At 38.6% G+C, this 21,308-nt stretch overlaps 1 protein-coding gene across 2 annotated transcripts in view; it reads right to left on the bottom strand.

The window, feature by feature from the left end:
• Nucleotides 1-2,133: 2,133 nt before the first annotated feature.
• The window catches only part of LOC150079033 (twitchin-like), a 2,795,346-nt gene continuing 2,776,171 nt past the window's right edge, over nucleotides 2,134-21,308 (bottom strand). For both annotated transcript variants that reach the window (XM_090382361.1, XM_090382360.1), the window contains one exon: nucleotides 2,134-2,742. The gene's annotated coding sequence lies outside the window, so the exon portion shown is untranslated. The remainder of the gene's footprint in view (nucleotides 2,743-21,308) is intronic.

Genomic DNA, 21,308 nt, shown 5'->3' with positions numbered 1-21,308 from the left:
TTAGTGTCTGACAGCTTCACTCTTGCCACACACTTTTTTTTGAAAAAACAGCCCATGATGAGGTTTAAGCCTCTGTTGAATGGGATTTAATTAATAGAATTTGAAGTGAGAATAAGTTGTCTTCCAGCAAGATTTTTTTCGGATCTCCTCTTCCTGCTTACTAAGGAGAACTAACTCAATTGTAAAATTTAGCTAAATTCTGGTTTAAAAAATTAGTTAAATTCAGTTGTCCCTGTGGATTAGTTTAAAAATTTTCTATAAATCTTTAAGACACTTTTCCCTCTAATTTAATATTAACTTCGAGGCATACAAATAAGTTTAAAAGATTACATTGTATTTTTTGAATTATTTCAGATTTAGTAATTAAATTTACAGATGTTACAAAGGTTGTCGGGTTTGTTAATGACAGTAATGGCAATATGCTGCTGCAACAGGATCTGGAAAAGTTGGGCAGATGGGCTGAGAGGTGGCAACTGAAGTTTAACATTGATCTGTGTATATACATATACAGTTGGGTCTCCATATTCGCAGGATCTGTATTCGCAGAGTCGTGTTTTCACGTTGGCAGTAACAGAATTTATCATACTAAAAATTTGGTTGCTGCTCATTGCATTCACCCTGAGTGATGGTGGGGCATGCGCATCTTCAATCTCGTGGTGAGCATCATCCGAGTAGGATGGCTTGTGACCTTTGTGTGTCCGTGTTAGGCTACTTGTGCTTAAAATATTACTGTGCTTATGTGAATACCCATGGGTATTCATATAAGGACATTACAACAGACTCTAAACTTAAAAAAAAAAAAAAAAAATCGACCAGAAATAATAAAATTCATATAAACAAATATATTTTGCAAGTCATAAATAACAGACCAGAAGCGGCGTTATAAGTTGTAATTGGGAGATTAGTGTGCCTATTATCTTGCAACCCCCTCTGTCTTCACACCTGCCACTGAAAAAAAAAAAAGAGAGACCAAATGTTTAGTTTGTTTTAGAGCATTGTGTCGATTGTTGTGTTCCGTTGCACTGCAAAAGGACAAATTTTGTTTCGTTAATTATGTCAGGGATGTCAGAATTTTTTTATAGTAACTTTTTTTTTGTTCAGAAATCACTAAAAAAGATGGGCAAACGCAAGAGTTTTGCTTTAAATTAAATCAAAACTTGAAAACTGTGCATCCATTAAATCTCTAATGAACCATAATAATGTTGGTGACCAAACCATACATGACGTAAAAAATAAAGGGAAGCTATTAGATTTAAACTCAAAGTTGCAAAAAATAAATGCGTGTCCAATATACACTACTCACATATTGGCCACGCGAGTAACACGTGGTAAGTTTTTTTATCTATCGCCATACTTTTTACGTAGGTTGCTGAACATTTTTCGTTGCAGTAAGTCCCTGACTTATGTAGCTTAGGACTTATGTTATGTTATTTATAAAGTTTTTTTTATTTTCAGTGAAGGGGACACGCATTTCACCATATTAACATAAAAACACAGAATTCCAGCTATCGGTATTATCGCAAATGCAATAAGATCAAGTTTACTACCCTTTTATAATGAATTGCACTAACAGAAAAGCTCAATAAACCGGAAAGTGCAAATCGTTTTTATTGTTTTATGGTAGTGACCTCAAGAAATGTGCTTCAGTAAAATGCAAGCTCGCATGGGGTTATAAGTAAGTGTTCACCTTGTGAAGTTCTTTTCAGAAAATTTAATTTTGACTGTTATCATGGTGCTGACTAAGAGAATAAGTGACGGCAGTACTAGTAAATCCACCAAGAAAAGGAAAGTGATCGAGTTGGATCAGAAAATTAAAATAATAAGGATGTATGAAAATAATAAGGAAAATTCAAATTGAGAAAAGACGTAGATGCAGAATAGAATGTGTGGAAATTTGCCTTTAGACAGCTAGTGGTTGATTGCTGAAACATTCTATCTGTCGTTGTGGAAGTTGATAGCTTAAATAAATTCAAGGAAGAGCTGGACAAACTTTTTTGGAGTGAGTAGAAGGTGATTTTTTTTTTTTTTTTTTTTCTCTTGCATCATATGCTACTACTGATGCTAATGCTAAATTATCTATACTTCAATTTGGTGTCAGCTAATAATTTGGCACATTTTTTTAAATAAATAGTTTATTCACTTCAGTCAGGGTTGTACATAGAACAGATGAAGAGTTGTGTAATAGCAATCAAGTTCTTTCTGAGGGAAAGACAAAGATTATTTTTATACAGTTAATAATGTTTTAATAAATACATCAAAATAAGTAATTGCAGATAGAGTTAAAATATAAATACAATTCTTATACACAAGGAAACTGATCAGTGTGGGATATTTTACAGTCCATTATACAAAAATCTGTACAATCCTGCTTGAGATGAATGAAAAATACATAAAAAGGTGTGTGTGTGTGTGTGTGTGTGTGTGTGTGTGTGTGTGGCGGAGGGCACTTCGTAGAAGCGCATGATGGTTTAATTATTGCTAATATAGTGAGTTTTTTTATGGCATTAATATTTTGATTTGGAAGGATGTTTTAAAGTAAATGGAATTAAAAGTATAATTACAAAGGCTACCTTCTGCTAAAACAGAAGTACTTACACACATTTGTACATATACATAAATCATGAAAGGGCTGCCAACTTTATAATGGAACAAATGAAACAGAAAGACAATCACAACAATAATTTGATATAATTGTACAAGAGCAGGAACTGTTGCATGATGCTGACTTCGGAGGTCATAAACCTAAAGTTTAAAAGAGAAGAAAAAGAAGCATATTAGAATTTTTAAATAATTTGTTTATTAAAGTCATCAGAGCAAGAAAAAAAGTTTTAGGATGAGAAGTTATGAATGCAGATGTGGAGGGGGGGGGAACACACTATAATTGTGCTATAGCTATGTACTCCATATATCAGTACAGATTTAGAAAGCAGCTGGGAAACTTGTAAACATTTGTATTTTGATTTATTTATTCAAACAGTATTCTATACATACACAGATACGGAAAATGTGGGAATAGTTTTATCATACAGTCAGCCTTTTAGTCATAGTATGTCACTTCTTAAGGTTATGCTAGTTCATGCAGTCTTTATCATGTATCCTCTGTACACAGCCAGTGTTTATGCAACTGTTTTTTTTTCTTCAGGGGCCACGACCTCTCTTGATCTTGCTACTTCACACACACCTCTATATTTACAGCAGGTGGTTGGCTGTAAAGTGCTACTGGCTCCAGTGTCTAGTCATATATGCTTCTGTTATTGTTATTTGCAATGAATAAGATAAATCAATTTAAATTTCACTAATAATAATTAAAAAGTTGCTTTATTGTCATACAATGATTAGGCAGACCTACCTGAGTGAAATATGGAAAAAAAAAATATATATATATATTATTTTTTTTTTCTTTTGGCACTAGATTTGAAATCATCAATGGTTGCTAATGGCTTACAGTACATATATATAAATGTTCAATAATATTCATGTATTGAATTTTTATATGAAAAGCTATTAATTTATTTTGTATATTGTCTGTTCTTTATTTTCATCAACTGTGAATGCTGTGGAATGCCTTCATTGTGCATACAGTTAAGGGTGTTTGGGGTAAAACAAAGATTTATAGGTTAAGATAATAAAATATGAATGCTCATCCAGTGTAGACAGGTGGTAAAGAAGCTATATAATGCTCTATCAGTGATTAATCAAGTCTTTGCAAGTTGAGAAAAGATCATTATTCCATTGGATGGTGATGATGAGAATAAACTTGGAATATTATATTCAGGTATGGAGACCCACCTAAAAAGAAGAGAACGGCGAAGGTAAAGAAAGCCAACACGAGAACTCTAGTGCTGCTCACTCGGTAAACAGATGATAGGTGTTCTTGGTCTGGAGCAAAGTCGAGAACGATATATTGATTGACAGGTAGGCTTTGCAAACGATGTGCTGATTGGTGCACGAACACAACACACACAATAACATTGGGTTAGTATCATTTTAGTAGCACTCAGAAGCACTAATGGTAACTTATCCTAATGAATGCTTTCCATAATAGTGAAAAAAGGTCAGGTTACCTCCACTTGAATCCCATTGAACCCCTCCTGAAGTGGAGGGGATAATCAAAGGAATCACAGTCATATCTAGAAATACATTCATAAAAAAATTTATTTTTTTATGACTGTATTTTTATTTTATTGTTCAATAATATGCCCTAATGGTGAAAAAATGTCAGGTTACTTCCACTTGAATCCCATGGGAGCTTGAACCCCTCCAGAAATTGAGGGGGTAACCTAACCTTCTTTTCTTTAGAATCATGTGGACTAGCGCATAAATTATTTATTAACAAAATATTATTTTTTTATTACTGTACTTTTATTTTTAAAGACACTCATGCAGATACACACGTATCATAATGTCAATCAACAGCTATTCACTATATATATAGAATCTTTCTTTCTCTTCTTATATTATTTCCTAATCTAATGTTTAAGGTTAGGTCACTAAATATAAGGAAACCGTTTCTATTATTTCTTAACCTATTTGTCAGGATACGAAATACATGTATAATGAAAAATAAAGAAACCTTTTCCTTTTCCGTAACCAAACCTAAATCAACAGAATAGTAAAAAACACTCACGAACTCCAAAAATCTGCTTTTAATAATAAGAAAAAAACATAAGAATAATATAAAAATGAACAGAACGAAACTTTTATTAATTTAGTTTTCATCAAAAATTCAACCGTTTTATTTTCCTTACAAATTTCTTCCATCTTTAAAAGATTCGCTACTATTACCTGTTTACCATTCATTATAAAACTATTATGCACCGTTCTTAACTCATAAATACACATTATAATGCCAACCAATGACTACACAGTAGCTTGTCCTCTGCCACGCCCACCACCAGTCATTTCATCATTTATCACGCCTACTTATCAATCAATATATCCTTCTCAATTTCGGCTCCAGACCAAAAACACCTACTGTCTGCTTACCAAGCGAGCAGCACTAGAGTCGGTATCAGGAAACTAATTTTCCGCGTAAGTTATCCGATGTTTCTTGTCGTTCTCGTGTTGGCTTTCTTTACCGTAGCCAAGAGAACTTTTTAGGGCAAAAAAGGTGATGTTGTTGTTGTTGTACATGTTGGCACTAATGATATTACGAGTTGGAGACCAGCAGAATTACTTAATAAGTACAGGTCACTGTTGAAAAAAAAGCCGTGAAGTAGGGTTGAATTTGAAAGTGTCTGCAATTCTGCCCAGACACAACAGGAGGGAGTATATGACGAGAGCCGTGTCGATCATTTCGGCCCTTCAGAGATTGTGCAAGGCTCAAGGGGTAGAATTTTTCTCAGCCTGGACTGTGCTTGTTAACAGGAGAGACTGCTTCTACAGGGATGGGATACACTTAAATAGAAAGGATGCGAGAATATTTGCTGATGTTATCGAGGCAGTGTTAAGTGGGTCGGAAAACTGCTAGCTTGGGAGGGGGATACATGGACTAATCAATTAACAGTAGCCACTGGCAGAGGTGAAAGTGATTTTTGCACTGCTTCTATTGGAATGAGTAGCAGCCTGGAAAACAAGATGCAGGGTATTTCAGAGACTGCAGGGAGTCATTGCGGTACAAGTAAACACATGGGTTGTGTTAGGGTAGCTAAGAATAGGAACAAGTGCACGTATACTTGCGTGTACACCAATGCTAGGAGTAAATAAATTTGATTAATTTGAGGTGTTGGTCAAAACATCAAAGGCAGATATTGTTGGTTTGTTTGTAATTTGGTTTTTAGGAGCATTAGCAACTAAGGCCATATTGCTCCGGGAATATGCGGAGGTCATTCCCTGACCTTTTTGCATCCTCCGTATTTGGTGGTGACGGGCTCGAACCCCGGTCTAATCAAGAAGCATGTGCTACGCACTGCTGCTCCTTCCCACCTGGCTACGGAGGCGCCAGATATTGTTGGGATATCAGAGATGTGGTGTCAAACAGATATAAGGAATGCAGAACTGGAATTTGGGGAGTACAATGTGTACAGGAAAGATAGACAGGATAGGAAGGGAGGAGGGGTAATACTATTAGTTAAGAAACACATGAAATCCAAGGAAGTGCAGCCAATCAACATCACTGGACAGTGCAGTGTCAAGTTTGGTGTGACATAAGCACTGGGAGATCAAAATTGAGAGTAGGAGTGTGTTATAGACCTAATGACTCTGATGAGTATAGTAAAAAACTGTACAGGGAAATACAGTGGGCCAGTAAATCAGAGAGTCTTATAATGGGGGATTTTAATTTCCTGTATATTGACTGGAATTTGTGGAATGGTCACTCACACACTAGCAAGGCTTTTGTGGATTTATTGGATCATTGTTTTCTACAGCAGCATGTTTGGAAGGCAACTAGACAGAGTAATACTCTTGATCTGATTATCAGTAGTGATTCTTCATGCATGAAGAATCTGCAGATAAAGGAACCACTAGGTGGTAGTGATCACAGTGTACTGAAGTCAGATTTACTCAAAGAGGTAACTAACATCAGGGGTAAAGGGAAGGGTTTTTGCTTTCGTAAAGGTGACTACAGTGGTCTCAGAGTATTTAAATTCTATATGGTGGGACCAACTGATGATGTTACCAACAGCAAATTCAAAATGGGAAGCATTCAAAGAATTAATCTTGGAAGCTACTAGGCTTTACATACCAACTAAGAAATATTGTTCAAGGTTTAGACCAAAATGGATGTCAGATGAACAATGCATGGGATATATATATATTTATGGGTGACATGGAAGCCTATGATAGATATAAGCTGGTCTGTAAACAAGTCACAAAGGAGATAGGCAGGCAAAGGCAGATTATGAGAAATCTTTGGCAAAGGATGCAAAGAAAAACACCAAAGAGTTCTTTACCTATGTAAACTCTAGAAGGAAAGGGATGAATCAGATTGGTCCATTGGATATTGATGGTTCAACTGTTGATGATCCCGATCAGGTGGCTAACAAACTAAATGAGAATTTTGCATCTACACATGAGGAATTATTCAGGGAGGGGAATGCCAGAGGTGAATTATCATTTGTAAAGGCATATGATGCAAGAAAGCAAGCTTATGCAGCATCAGCCAAAAAAAAAAAAAAAAAAAAAAAAAAACTTCCACTTCACCCCTCCGTTCGTTCGAAATACCTGTCCAGCCGAGCCTTAAATTTATTTAGGCTATCAACTTCCACAACAAGGGATGGAAGTCGGTTCCACGAACCAACTGCCCGCTGGCTAAAGGCAAACTTCCACACATCTATCCTTCATCTGTCTTTCCTCAGTTTGAATTTATGCCCTCTCAGGTGATTATTCGGAGCAAGAGGAAGAATCCCATCAGCATTGAGCGTGCTCAAACCATTCAAGGCATTATACACCTCAATCCGATCACCTTCAGGTGCCTAGTCTCCAGACACTGTAATTTGCAATATTTAAGCCTTTCTTTGTAAGAGTAACCCTTTGTTCCATTCACTAATCTTGTTGCCCTTCTCTGTACTCGTTCCAACAGTTCTACATCCTTCGTAAAATTAGGCCTCCAGATCTGTATGCAGTACTCAAGGTGCAGTTTGACCATTGCCTTATACAAGGGGATAATCTCCTCGTTATCCCTGCTAGAAAAATTCCTGTATATCATTGACAAGTCACTATGAGCTACTCATGCAGACTGTCTGCACTGCCCAGAAAACTTCATATCTGCCTGCACAATCACCCCCAGGTCCTTTTCGTTCTTTACCACTGTCAGTGTAGTACCACAGAGTTGATACGTCACTCTGGGGTTACTGCTTCCCATATGTAATAGTTTACATTTGTCAGTTGAACTTCATTTGCCACCTCTCAGTCCATCTACTCAACTTTTCTAGATCCTGTTGCAGCAGCGTACTGTAATTAGTGTCCTTAACAACCCTGCCAACCTTTGTATTGTCTTCAATCTTGGACATTAAGCTTGATATACCATCATCAATATCATTTATAAATACAGAAAACAACAATGGACCCAACACTGAACCCTGAGGGACTCCACTAATAACATTAGTCCACGATGAACAATGTCCATTGATTACCACTCTCTGTCTTCTCCCACTCAACTATCCCTTTATCCATAGCAGCAATTTGCCTCCAAGGCCACACTGCTCCAATTTTTTCAGTAATCTTCCATGTGCAGCAGTATCAAAAGCCTTTCTAAGATCGAAATATATGATATCAAAGTTACTCCCTGCATCCAGTTCCTTTGTAACCACATCATAATATCCAATCAATTGGTCAGGCATTAATTTCCCTTAACAAAACCATGCTGTGTCCGAGCTATAACTGAAGTCTTGTCTGGATGATCCTGCAGTGCTTCTTTAACAAGTGCCTCCATTAATTTTCCTGAACAGAAGTTAAACTAAGAGGCTATAATTACTTGTGTCGCCCTTTGATCCGATGTTGTGAATTGGGGTCACATTTACACATCTCCTGTCCATGGGTACCTCCCCTGAGTCCAAAAAGCTCTCATAATTATGGCTTAGGGTTTGCTTACTTTCTTTGCTGCCTCCTTTAATATAACTGGATAGATCCCATCTACCCCGGATACCTTTTTTATGTTTATCTTCAACAATTTCTCCTCCACTTTCCTCTCAGTTATGATAAAATCATCTAGCTCACTGCCAGAGTTCACCTCTCCTCTGGCATTCCCCTCCCTGAATAACTCCTCATGTGTGAATGTAGATGCAAAATACTCATTTACTTTGTTAGCCACCTGAGCAAGATCACCAACAGTTGAACCATCAATATCCAGTGGACCAATCTGATTCATCCCTTTCTTTCTAGAGTTTATATAGGTAAAGAACTCTTTTCTGTTTTTCTTTTCATCGTTTGCCAAGGATTTCTCATAATCTGTCTTTGCCTGCCTAATCTCCTTTGTGACTTGGTTACAGACCAGCTTATCTCTATCATAGGCTTCCATGTTACCCATTAATTTATATGTATCCCATGCATTTTTTTCTCTGCCATATGTTTTATTTGTTCATCTGACATTCATTTAGGCCTACACCTTGAACAATATTTCTTAGTTAGTATGTAAAGCCTAGTAGCTTCCAAGATAAATTCTTTGAATGCTTTCCATTTTGAATTTTCTGTTGGTAACATCATCAGTTGGGCCCACCGTATAGAATTGAAATACTGTCCCAGATCACCATAGTCGCCTTTACCTGAATTAAACTTTGGCAGTGAGCTAGATGATTTTGTAATAAATGGAAGGAAAGTGGAGAAGAAATTGTTGAAGATAAACATAAAAAAGGCACCCTGGGTGGATGGGATCTATCCAGTTATATTAAAGGAGGAAGCAAAGGAAGTAAGCAAACCCTAAGCCATAATTATGAGAGCTTCCTTGGACTCAGAGGAGCAGCCCATGGACTGGAGATGTGGAAATGTGACCCCAATTCACAAAGGAGGATCAAAGGGCGACACCAGTAATTATAGACCTGTTAGTTTAACTTTTGTTCCAGGGAAATTAATGGAAGCACTGGTTAAAGAAGCACAGCAGGATCATCTAGACAAGACTTCAGTTATAGCTCGGATATAGCATGGTTTTGTTAAGGTAAAACCCAGTCTGACCAATTTCATTGTATACTATGATGTGGTCACAAAGGAACTGGATGCAGGGAATAACTTTGATATCATATATTTGGATCTTACAAAGGCTTTTGATACTGTTGCACATGGAAGACTGCTGCACAAGTTGGAGCAGTGTGGAATTGGAGGCAATTTGCTGCTATGGATAAAGGGATAGTTGAGGGAGAGAAGACAGAGAGTGGTAATCAATGGACACTGCTCATCGTGGACTAATGTTATTAGTGGAGTCCCTCAGGGTTCAGTATTGGGTCCATTACTGTTTTCTGTATTTATAAATGATATTGATGATGGTATATCAAGCTTAATGTCCAAGTTTGCAGACGATATGAAGGTTGGCAGGGTTGTTAAAGACACTAACGACAGGATCTAGAAAAGTTGAGCAGACGGGCTGAGTGGTGGCAAATGATTTTTAACATTGACAAATGTAAAGTTCTACATATGGGAAGCAGCAACCCCAGAGTAACACATCAACTCTGCCAACCTTCGTATCATCCGCAAACTTAGACATTAAGCCTGATATACCATCATCAATATCATTTATAAATACAGAAAACAACGGCGCCTCCGTAGCCAGGTGGGAAGGAGCAGCAGTGCGTAGGACACGCTTCTTGATTAGACCGGGGTTCGAGCCCGTCACCACCAAATACAGAGGATGCGGAAAGGTCAAGGAATGACCACCGCATTTCCCTGAGCAATATGGCCTTAGTTGCTAATGCTCCTAAAAACCAAAACAAAACAAAAACAAACAGAAAACAACACTGAAAAGGACCTGGGGGTAATTGTGAAAGCAGATATGAAGTTTTCTGAGTAGTGCAGATGGTCTGCAAGAGTAGCTGATGGTGTCTAGTCAATGATATACAGGAATTTTTCTAGCATGGATAAGGAGGTGATTATCCCCTTGTATAAGGCAATAATCAGACTACGCCTTGAGTACTGTATACAGGTCTGGAGGCCTCATTTTAAGAAGGAGTAGAGCCTTTGGAACGAGTACAGAGAAGGGCAACAAGATTAGTGAATGGAACAAAGGGTTGCTCTTATGAAGAAAGGCTTAAGTTTTGCAGATTACAGTGTCTGGAGACTAGGCACCTGCAAGGTGATCTGATTGAGGTGGATAAAACCTTGAATGGTTTGAGCATGCTCAATGCTGATGGGATTCATCCTCTTGCTCAGAATAATCACCTGAGAGGGCATAAATTCAAATTGAGGGAAGACAGTTGTAGTATAGATATGTGGAAGTTTGCCTTTAGCCAGTGGGAGTTGATTGGTGGAACAAGGTATTTAGAACAAACGGAGGGGTGGAATGGGAGCGGATTTGTTTTGGCTGACGCTGCTTTCTTGCACCATATGCCTCTACTAATGCTAATGCTAACTTTTACAGCCCAATCATATGGCCAACTTCCATCTGCTGCATGCCATGGCATGATACATGAAGTGTAATGGGAAATGATGCTAACTGTGGTATAACTTTCTGTGAACCATCTGACAAGGGTCCATTTTGCTACATGCATCAGGTGAAGTTGTGTGGCATAGAGTTTACTATGTGCACGTGCTGTTAGAGATGGTTGAAAGAAGGGTGGTGTCCAAGTGAATTAAGTTTACTAATTTTTGTTCATACGAGTAAATTGTTACTCATGCAAACGGCCCATAATTTTTATATCGTATCCTTGGATTTCAGGAAACCTTTTGATACTGTTGCACATAAAAGACTGCTGTACAATTGGAGCAGTCTGGCATCAAGGAAAGTTCCTGTTATGGATAAAGCAGAGATAATGGTTGCGTGGGAGAAGACAGAGTGGTAATCAATGGACACTGCTCTACGTTGACCCCAGTGGAGTATTGCAGGGTTTCTTGTTAGGACCATTGTTATTTTCTATATTTATCAAAGAGATTGATGAAGGAATATCAGCCTTAATGTCCAAGTTTGCATATGATATAAAGGTTGGCAGGTGATTAATGAGAGTAATGATGGTATGCTACTGCAACAAGCTCTAGAAAAGTTAGGCAGATGGGCTGAGAAATCGCAATTGAATTTAACATTGAGAGATGCAAAGTACTGCATATGGGTAACAGTAATCTCAGACTAACAAACTGACTATGTGGTATTACACTCAGGATAGTGGAAAATGAAAAAGACTTGGGGGTGGGAAATGTGCAGTCAAATATGAAATTCTCTGAACAGTACAGACAGACTACCAGTATAGCTAATGGGGTTTTGTCAATGATATACAGCCTCTAATTGATTGGAAAAAATGGGAAGGAAACTCGACATGGGGAACAAAATTTTTAAATCAACTAGATGACTGTTATTTGTATCAGCATGTCAGGGATAGTACTAGAGAAAAGAATATCCCAGACTTCATCATCACCCATGAATCAGATGATATAACAGGGCTGACAGTAGAGGAACCAGTAGCAGGAAATGATCACGGAGTTCTACGGTGGATGATGATGAGAGAGGTAGCAGCAGTAAAAGGCAAAGGAATGGGTTTTAATTTCAGAAAAGGAAATTACGATGCCTTAAGGTACTACATGGCCTCTATTAACTGGGTAGATATCGCGCAGAGAATGAACACATTTGAACTGTCGTATGCATTTAAAACAATAATCACAGATGCCTTGAATGCATATATACCATTAAAAAAATACTCCACGAGAAGGGTTCCAAGTTGGATGAATAGTGAAGTTGCCACATTACTTGAGCAGAAAAAGGTGGCATGGAAAGGTTACAGAGCAGAAAAAAGTACTGAAGCCTATAACAGCTACAAGGTGATCTGTAATAGAGCCACAGAAAAGGTTCGACAGGCAAAGGCAGTTTATAAGTAATCACTAGCAAACAGAGCAAAGAGGGGGAGATAAGGAATTCTTCACATATATAAATGCCAAGAAGAGAAGGACAAACCAGATCGGACCTTTATGTAAGGGAAAGGGGATAGTATTAAATACACCAGCTGCCGTTGCAGATGAACTCAGCAGTTATTTTGCATCGATATTTACAAATGAAAAACCTTTTGTGGCAATGGGAAATTGTGGGAGCGAAGTTGAAAAATATGTAATTAATGATATTGAAATTTCACAAGATTATTTAATGAAAAAACTTTTGAGCCTACAGGCCAGTAAGGCTCCTGGAGTTGATGGAATATACCCTATAATCTTAAGGGAGGCAGCAAATGAGTGCATTGAACCATTGAGTCTAATTATGCGAGCATCACTAGACTCTGGGGAGATTCCCTTGGATTGGAAAAGTGCCAATGTATCTTCCATACATATTCCATACATAAGGGTGGCTCTAAGAGTGAAGTGGGAAATTATCGACCTGTCAGTCTGACTTCAGTGGTAGGGAAAATCATGGAGGCAATGATCAAGGGTGGAATTCAGGATCATTTGGATAGAATTGAAATTCTCAAGGATACTCAGCATGGTTTTGTAAAGGTAAAATCATGTTTAACAAATCTGGTTCGCTATTTCGAAAGGGTCACTCACGAGCTCGATTTAGGGAATAATTTTGACATTGTTTATTTCGATTTCAGCAAACCTTTTGACTCAGTCCCACATGAGCGGTTGCTTTATAAGCTGGAACAGGTTGGAATCACTGGGAAAATCCTTAGATGGATAGCAGGGTGGCTTCAGGGCAGAAGGCAGAGGGTTGTGATAAATGGCTATTCCTCAGATTGGGTTGATGTAAGAAGTGGGGTTCCCCAAGGATCAGTATTAGGACCACTGTTGTTTTTAATTTTCATAAACGGCATTGATCAAGGGATAGAGGGAGTGATGTCTAAATTTGCAGATGATGTTAAAATTGGTACAGTGGTTAATGATCACTGTCAAGCTGAGCTTCTTCAGAGAGACCTAGATAGACTTCAGGAATGGTCAGAAAAATGGCAGCTATGCTTTAATCCAACAAAGTGTAAGGTATTGCACCTGGGAAACAGTAATCCCAAAATAACTTATTCAATTGGTGGAGTTCAACTAAACCCAGTACTGGAGGAAAGGAACTTGGGTGTTACGATACGGTCAGACATGAAATTCTCTGAGCATTGTAAACAGGTTGTAAGGAAGGCCCATGGTGTCCTATCGATGATCTATCGAACTTTTGCAAGTAGAGATAGGGAGATAATCCCATTATATAAGGCTTTTGTTAGACCACACTTGGAATACTGTATTCAAGTATGGAGACCTCACCTAAAGAAAGACATCGAGCTTCTTGAAAGGGTGCAAAGACGGGTCACTCGCCTGGTGAGATCGGCAAAAGGGCGTCCTTATGAAGAAAGACTTCGAATATGTGATGTGGGTTTCAGAGTTTGGAAACTAGACACCTTAGAGGAGATTTGATTGAGGTGTTTAAGGCTCTGAGAGGCATCAGTAAAATGAATGAGGACGAAATTTTCAAGATTATAAATGATTAGCATTAGCATTAGTAGAGGCATATGATGCAAGAAAGCAAGCTTATTCAGCATTAGCCAAAAAAAAAAAAAAAAACCCACTCCCATTTCACCCCTCCGTTCGTTCGAAATACCTGTCCAGTTGAGCTTTAAATTTGTTTAGGCTATCAACTTCAACAACAAGTGATGGAAGTCGGTTCCACCAACCAACCACCCGCTGGCCAAAGGCAAATTTCCGCACATCTATCCGACATCCGTCCTTCCTCAATTTGAATTTATGCCCTCTGAGGTGATTATTCTGAGCAAGATGAAGAATCCCATTGGCATTGAGCATGCTCAAACCATTCAAAGCCTTATACACCTCTATCAGATCACCTCGCCGTTGCCTAGTCTCCAGACTCTGTAATTTGCAAAACTTAAGCCTTTCTTCATAAGAGCAACCCTTTGTTCCATTTACTAATCTTGTTGCCCTTCTCTGTACCCGTTCCAGCAGCTCTACATCCTTCTTGAAATGAGGCCTCCAGACCTGTATACAGTACTCAAGATGTGGCCTAACCATTGCCTTATACAAGGGAATAATCACCTCCTTATCCCTGCTAGAAAAATTCCTGTATATCATTGACAAGACACCATGAGCTACTCTTGCAGCTCGTCTGCACTGCTCAGAGAACTTCATATCTGCCTGCACAATTACCCCCAGGTCCTTTTCATTCGCCACCACTGTCAGTGTAGTACCGCAGAGTTGATACGTTGCTCTGGGGTTACTGTATCCCATATGTAGTACTTTACATTTGTCAATGTTAAACTTCATTTGCCACCTCTCAGCCCATCTGTTCAACATTGCCAGATCCTGTTGCAGCAGCATAGCGTCAGTAGTGTCCTTAACAACCCTGCTAACCTTTGTATCATCTGCAAACTTGGACATTAAACTTGATATCCCATCATCAATATCATTCATAAACACCGAAAACAACAACGGACCCAACACTGAACCTTGAGGAACTCCACTAATAACATTAGTCCACGTTGAGCAGTGTCCATTGATTACCACTCTCTGTCTTCTGCCACTCAACCATCCCCTTATCCATAGCAGCAATTTGCCTCCAATGCCACACTGCTCCAATTTGTGCAGCAGTCTTCCATGTGCAACAGTATCGAAAGCCTTTCTAAGATCCAAATATATAATATCAAAGTTATTCCCTGCATCCAGTTCTTTTGTGACTACATCATAGTATCCAATCAAATTGGTCAGGCAAGACCTGCCCTTAACAAAACCATGCTGCGTCTGAGCTATAACGGAATTCTTGTCTAGATGATCCTGCAGTGCTTCTTTAACCAGTGCCTCCATTAATTTACCTGGAACAGAAGTTAAACTAACAGGTCTATATTTACTTGTGTCAGCCTTTGATCCTCCTTTGTGAATTGGGGTTACATTTGCACATCTCCAGTCTATGGGTACCTCCCCTGAGTCCAAAGAAGCTCTCATAATTATGGCTAGGGGTTTGCATACTTCCTTTGCTGCCTCCTTTAATATAACTGGATAGATCCCATCCACCCCAGATGCCTTTTTTATGTTTATCCTCAACAATCTCTCCTCCACTTTCCTCTCAGTTATTACAAAATCATCCAGCTCACTGCCAATGTTTACTTTACCTACATCATTCTCCTTCCTGAATAACTCCTCATGCGTGAATGTAGATGCAAAATACTCGTTTAGATTGTTAGCCACCTGAGCAGGATCCTCAACTGTTGAACCATCAATATTCAGTGGACCAATCTGATTCATCCCTTTCCTTCTCAAGTTCAAGTATGTAAAGAACTCTTTTCTGTTTTTCTTTGCATCCTTTGCCAATGATTTTTCGTAGTCTGCCTTTGCCTGCCTAATCTCCTTTGTGACTTGGTTACAGACCAACTTATATCTATCATAGGCTTCCATGTCACCCATTAATTTGTATGTATCCCATGCATTTTTCTTCTCTGCCACATGTCTCATTAGTTCATCTGACAACCATTTAGGCCTAAACCTTGAACAATATTTCTTAGTTGGCATGTAAAGCCTGGTAGCCTCCAAGATTAGTTCCTTGAATGCTTCCCATTTTGAGTTTGCTGTTGGTAACATCATCATTTGGTCCCACTGCACAGAATTTAAATACTGTCTCAGACCATCATAGTCTCCTTTACGAAAACAAAAACCCTTCCCTTTACCTCTGATGGTAGTTACCTCCTTGAGTAAATCCCACTTCAACACACTGTGATCACTGCCACCTAGTGGTTCATTTATCTGCAGGTTCTTAATGCATGAAGAATCACTACTGATAATCAGATCAAGAGTATTGCTCCCTCTTGTTGCCTCACGAACATGCTGATGTAGAAAACAATCATCCAATAAATCCACAAAAGCCTTGCTAGTGTGCGAGTGACCAACCCACAAATTTCAGTCAATATCTGGGAAATTAAAATCCCCCCTTATAAGACTCTCTGATTTACTGGCCCACTCTATTTCCCTGTACAATATCTTATTATACTCATCAGAGTCATTAGGCCTATAACACACTCCTACTCTCAATTTTGATTTCCCTATGCTTATGTCACACCAAACTGACTCGACACTGCCCTGTCCATCGATGTCGACTGGCTTCACTTCCTTGGACTTTATGTGTTTCTTAACTAATAGCATAACCCCTCCCCCCTTCCTATCCTGTCTGTAGACGTTGTACTCCCCAAATTGCAGTTCTGTATCCCTTATATCTGTGTGACACCACGTCTCTGATATCCCAACAATATCTGCCTTTGATGTTTTGAGCAATACCTCAAATTCATCAAATTTATTTACCAAACTCCTAGCATTGGTGTACACACAGGTATACATGCACCTGTTTCTATTCTTAGCTACCCTAACACAACCCATGTGTTTACTTGTACCGCAATGACTACCAGCAGTCTCTGAAATATCCTGCATCTTGTTTTTCAGACTTCTGCTCATTTCAATAGAAGCAGTGCAAGAATCACTTCCACCTCTGCCAGTGGCTACTGTTAATCTATTAGTCCTTGTATCTCCCCCAACTAGCAGTTTTCCGACCCACCTAACACTGCCTCGACAGCATCAGCAAAAATTCTTGCACCCTTTCTATTTAAGTGTATCCCATCCCTGTAGAAGCAATCTCTCCTGTTAACAAGTACAGTCCAGGCTGAAAAAAATTCTACCCCTTGAGCCTTGCACAATCCCTCCAGGGCCGAATTGATCGACAAGGCTCTCATCATATACTCCCTCCTATCGTGTCTGGGCAGAATTGCAGACACTTTCAAGTTCAACCCTAATTCACGGCTTTTTTTCAACAGTGATCTGTACTTGCTAAGTAATTCTGCCGGTCTCCTACTGTTAATATCATTGGTGCCAACGTGTACAACTATATCACCTTTTGTGCCCTTAAAAGATGATATCCGCTCTACAGCGTCATCAACCTTTGCCCCTGGCAGACATACCCTGGTCCTATTCCACCTATCCTTTTTACAAAGCATGTTCCCTGTTTCCCTGACAATAGAGTCACCAACAACTACTAGTTCCTGTGGGACCAGCGCATTCTGCCTAGGGGGCTGCTTCTGTGTTGCCTGATGACCAAGTGCAAGCTCTGGCGTTGATGTGGGCAGCTGAGAGCTTGATGGGCCCCTCAATTTATTTCCTTCGAGGGCATCCACCCTGTCCTTCAAGCTCTCATAAAGGCCCATAACAACGCTGAGTTGTCCCCTGATTTCCTTGCACTCCTTACATCGTGCACACACAAGACATCCCCCTTGGCAGTATCATGTCCCATACCCGACTGCTCCGCAAACATCAAGCAAACAGTGCATTTTAATAGACTGTGATTCAGAGGGCAACTGCCCCCCTCAGTTCTCCCCTGAACCACAGCACTCCCATTAGCTTGAGCCTTTTGCTTTGCTGCTCTGGTCAGAGTCATGATTCCGATTTAATTCAATAAAATTCAAAACAAAAATTAAATCCTTAAGTTATATCCCAAAACAGTTATGTTATATATATATATTTTTTTCGGTATCTAGTGTTTTCTACGAGTTCCCTTTATACAACTTCCGTATCACGTGTACCACTATAGTTATGTATTAATTATTTGTTACGATTAAGTCGTTATATATATTTATAGAGTTAAAAATACAATTTAACTGACAATAAAGTTTATCAAGATTAATAGATTTACTGATTAAGTAAATCTATTAATCTTGATGCTAGAACTAGAGAACATAAATTGAAGTTACGGGGGGAAATGTTTAGATTGTACTGTAGGAAGTTTTATTTTAGCCAGCGAGTTATAAATTACTGGAATAAGTTGCCTACATGGGTGGTAGAGGCTGACAGTTTGGGGAAATTCAAAGGTCATCTGGATAATAACTTCGGGTCAGGGAAGCGCATAGGATGATAGGTTTAATTTTCTTTTTTTTTATTAATTATTATTATTTATTTATTTATTTTTTTTATCTTTGTTTTGTTCGGTTGTTTTCTTTTAGGCTGGTGCAGCATAAGCCATAGGCTTTCTTGCACCATGCGGCTAATACTAATACAGGAATTTTTCCCATTGTATAAGGCAATGGTTAGGCCATATTTTGAGTATTGCATGGAGGTCTGGAGGCCTCATTTTAGGAAGGGTGTAGTAGTAGAGCTACTGGAATGAGTACTGAGAAGGGTAGAGAGATTGGTGAGGGGAACAAAGGGGCTCTTACCAAGAAAGGCCTCAGTTTTGCAAATTGTTGCATCTGGAGACTAGGCACCTGTGAGGCATTTAAGGCTTTTGAATGAATTGAGCAAGCTCAATGCTGATGGAATTTTTCCTCTTGCTCAGATTATGAACTTGAGGGGACACAAATTCATATTGAGGAAGGATGGTTGCAGAATAGACGTGCTGAAGTTTGGCTTTAGCCAGCGGGTGGTTGATTGGTGGAACAAATTTCCATTTGTCATTTGTTGTGGAAGTTGATAGCTTAAATAAATTCAAAGAAAAACTAGACAAACTATTGGAGGGAATGGATAGGTTAAATGGGAAGTGTGTGTGGGTGTTTTTTTTTTTTTTTTTTTTTTTCTTTCTCTGTTTTGGTTGATGCTGTATAAACTTGCTTTCTTGCATCATTTTCCACTATTAATTCTAATGCTAATTAAAAAAAAAAGTTCGTGTAAATATAGGCTTGATTTCACCTCCATTTTGAGGTATGGTTATTTTTGTATTCCACCAACTATCCACTTATGTTTACAGGAAATGCTCAAAATACTGCAAAATGCCCATATGCCTCATCACAGTTTCAATATTATCAATTGCTGTGGAATAAACAATGACTTTTGGATGGCCCCACAAGTAAAAATCAAGTGGATTCAGGTCCATGGTCATGCAGGAACCAAGCAATGGTTCCTCCATGACCTATCCATTTATTAGGGAATCGCTCATCCAAAAAGTTTCTAGTGACAAAGCTGAAATGAGGTGCAGTACCATTGTGCATAAACCACATGCGATGAACGATATAAAGTATAACTTCTCCCAACAACTAATTTAAATATTATCTTAAAAAATTGCAGTAGGATGCTCTTGTTAATTTTCCAGGAAGAATAGGCCCGATTAAATTGTTGCCATATATTCTGAATCGTTGTTGGTGTCTTGATTGGACAACAGCATGGGGCTTTTCTCCATTGATGAGCATTGTGAAAATTGACCACACATCCCTAGTAAATCCAGCTTCATAAGTAAACAATATAGTGGATAGGAAATGCTGTTCATGAGCACACAGCTGTAGAAACAAAGTATAAAATGCTTCTTATGGTGGAACGTCAGCTTCAATATGCCCTTGTACCCTCTGAAGATGATATGGATAAAGCTATTGTTCCCGTTATATTCTCCACACAGTCACATGTCCCATATTCTCTGCAGTTGCTATTCTACGGGTACTGTCATTTTCTTCATGTTCTTCAAGGTGATTGAGGATCTGTTCTTCCAAATCACATTTATGGTTCTGGTGTTGATGTGTCTCCTATTATCTGAAACTGGTTTTCTAAATGAGGCAGTTTCTGCAAGGTGTTCCTGTATTCTCTGAAAGGTCTTCTTATTTGGCATGTGACGATTGGGAAAGTTTACTGCATAAAGACATCTTGCCTCAGCTGCTTTGCATCTATCAAGTCCATATGTGAGATGCACGTCTGCCATTTCTTGGTTTGAATAAGCCTCCATTATCACAGCAAATGCATAGTATGAAAATGTTAATAATAAGCTCCAAATATTGTACCCTTTTCAGGAGAACTAACTGAAATCCCACAAAGAATACTATGGGGTCTTGTTTACTTAACTACAACAAGGCCTCTATGAGATATTCAGCATTTTTTGTAAACAGTTTAATGGAGCTGACTATGCTAATTCAGGTTGCAGAAAGAATTGCTATAACTTCGAAATAAGGCGAAATCAGACCTATGTTGTGGAGTCCCCCAAGGATTGGTCCAAGGACTGATTCCTGGGGACTTCCCTTCTGACTTAACACCAATCTGAAGAATAGCTATTATTCACAACCATCTGTTTTCTGCCCTGCCACCACCTAGCAGTCCATTTTCAAATTTTTCCAGTAATTCCAACATGTTCCAACTTATAGAGTAACCTCTCATAAGGAATTGAGTCAAATGCTTTTCTAAATCGAAATTGTTCCCTCTATCTAGATCAGTGATTCTCAACGTGGGGTATATGTACCCCTTGGGGATACACAGTAAAACTTTTGGGGATACACGAGAGCTCAAAAGTCACTAGATATAGTAACAAAGTCAGTAATTTGGCAACACTGCTACTGATTAATCTGAGAACTGAATGACAAAGAGCGGTGCTGTAGTTCATGTCTGAACACGTTTGTCAATCCTCCCTTCCATTTCTTACCTGAGAAGACTTAGAATGGCTTCTACAGAGCATATTTAGCTGATATTTTTGAAAAAGTGAATATTTGGAACTTATCATTGCAAGGAGACAACGTTGATGTGTTCTATGTTGAGAAGAAAACAGAGGCCATGGTAAAAAAAATTTCTCTCTGGAAAAACAGAATTAAAAAAGGACAGCTGTGACCAATTTCAGTGATTAGATTCATTTCTTAAAGAAAATGAGCAAACGATTGCAGACTTTGAAGACATCAGACAACAAATAATTGTTTACTTAAGCACTCTTAAAACTCTTATAAGGCAGTATTTTCCACCCCCTGATGAAATGCAAGAATGGATTCAAGACCCCTTCACATTTTATTTGGAAAAATGTAAGTTTCCATTGTCCAATAAAGAAG

The sequence above is a fragment of the Mastigoproctus giganteus genome, chromosome 10 (genome assembly GCF_048544385.1).
Source record: "Mastigoproctus giganteus isolate SK-2022 chromosome 10, ASM4854438v1, whole genome shotgun sequence".
Taxonomy (NCBI): domain Eukaryota; kingdom Metazoa; phylum Arthropoda; class Arachnida; order Uropygi; family Thelyphonidae; genus Mastigoproctus; species Mastigoproctus giganteus.
This window is presented reverse-complemented; position numbering and strand designations above follow the sequence as displayed.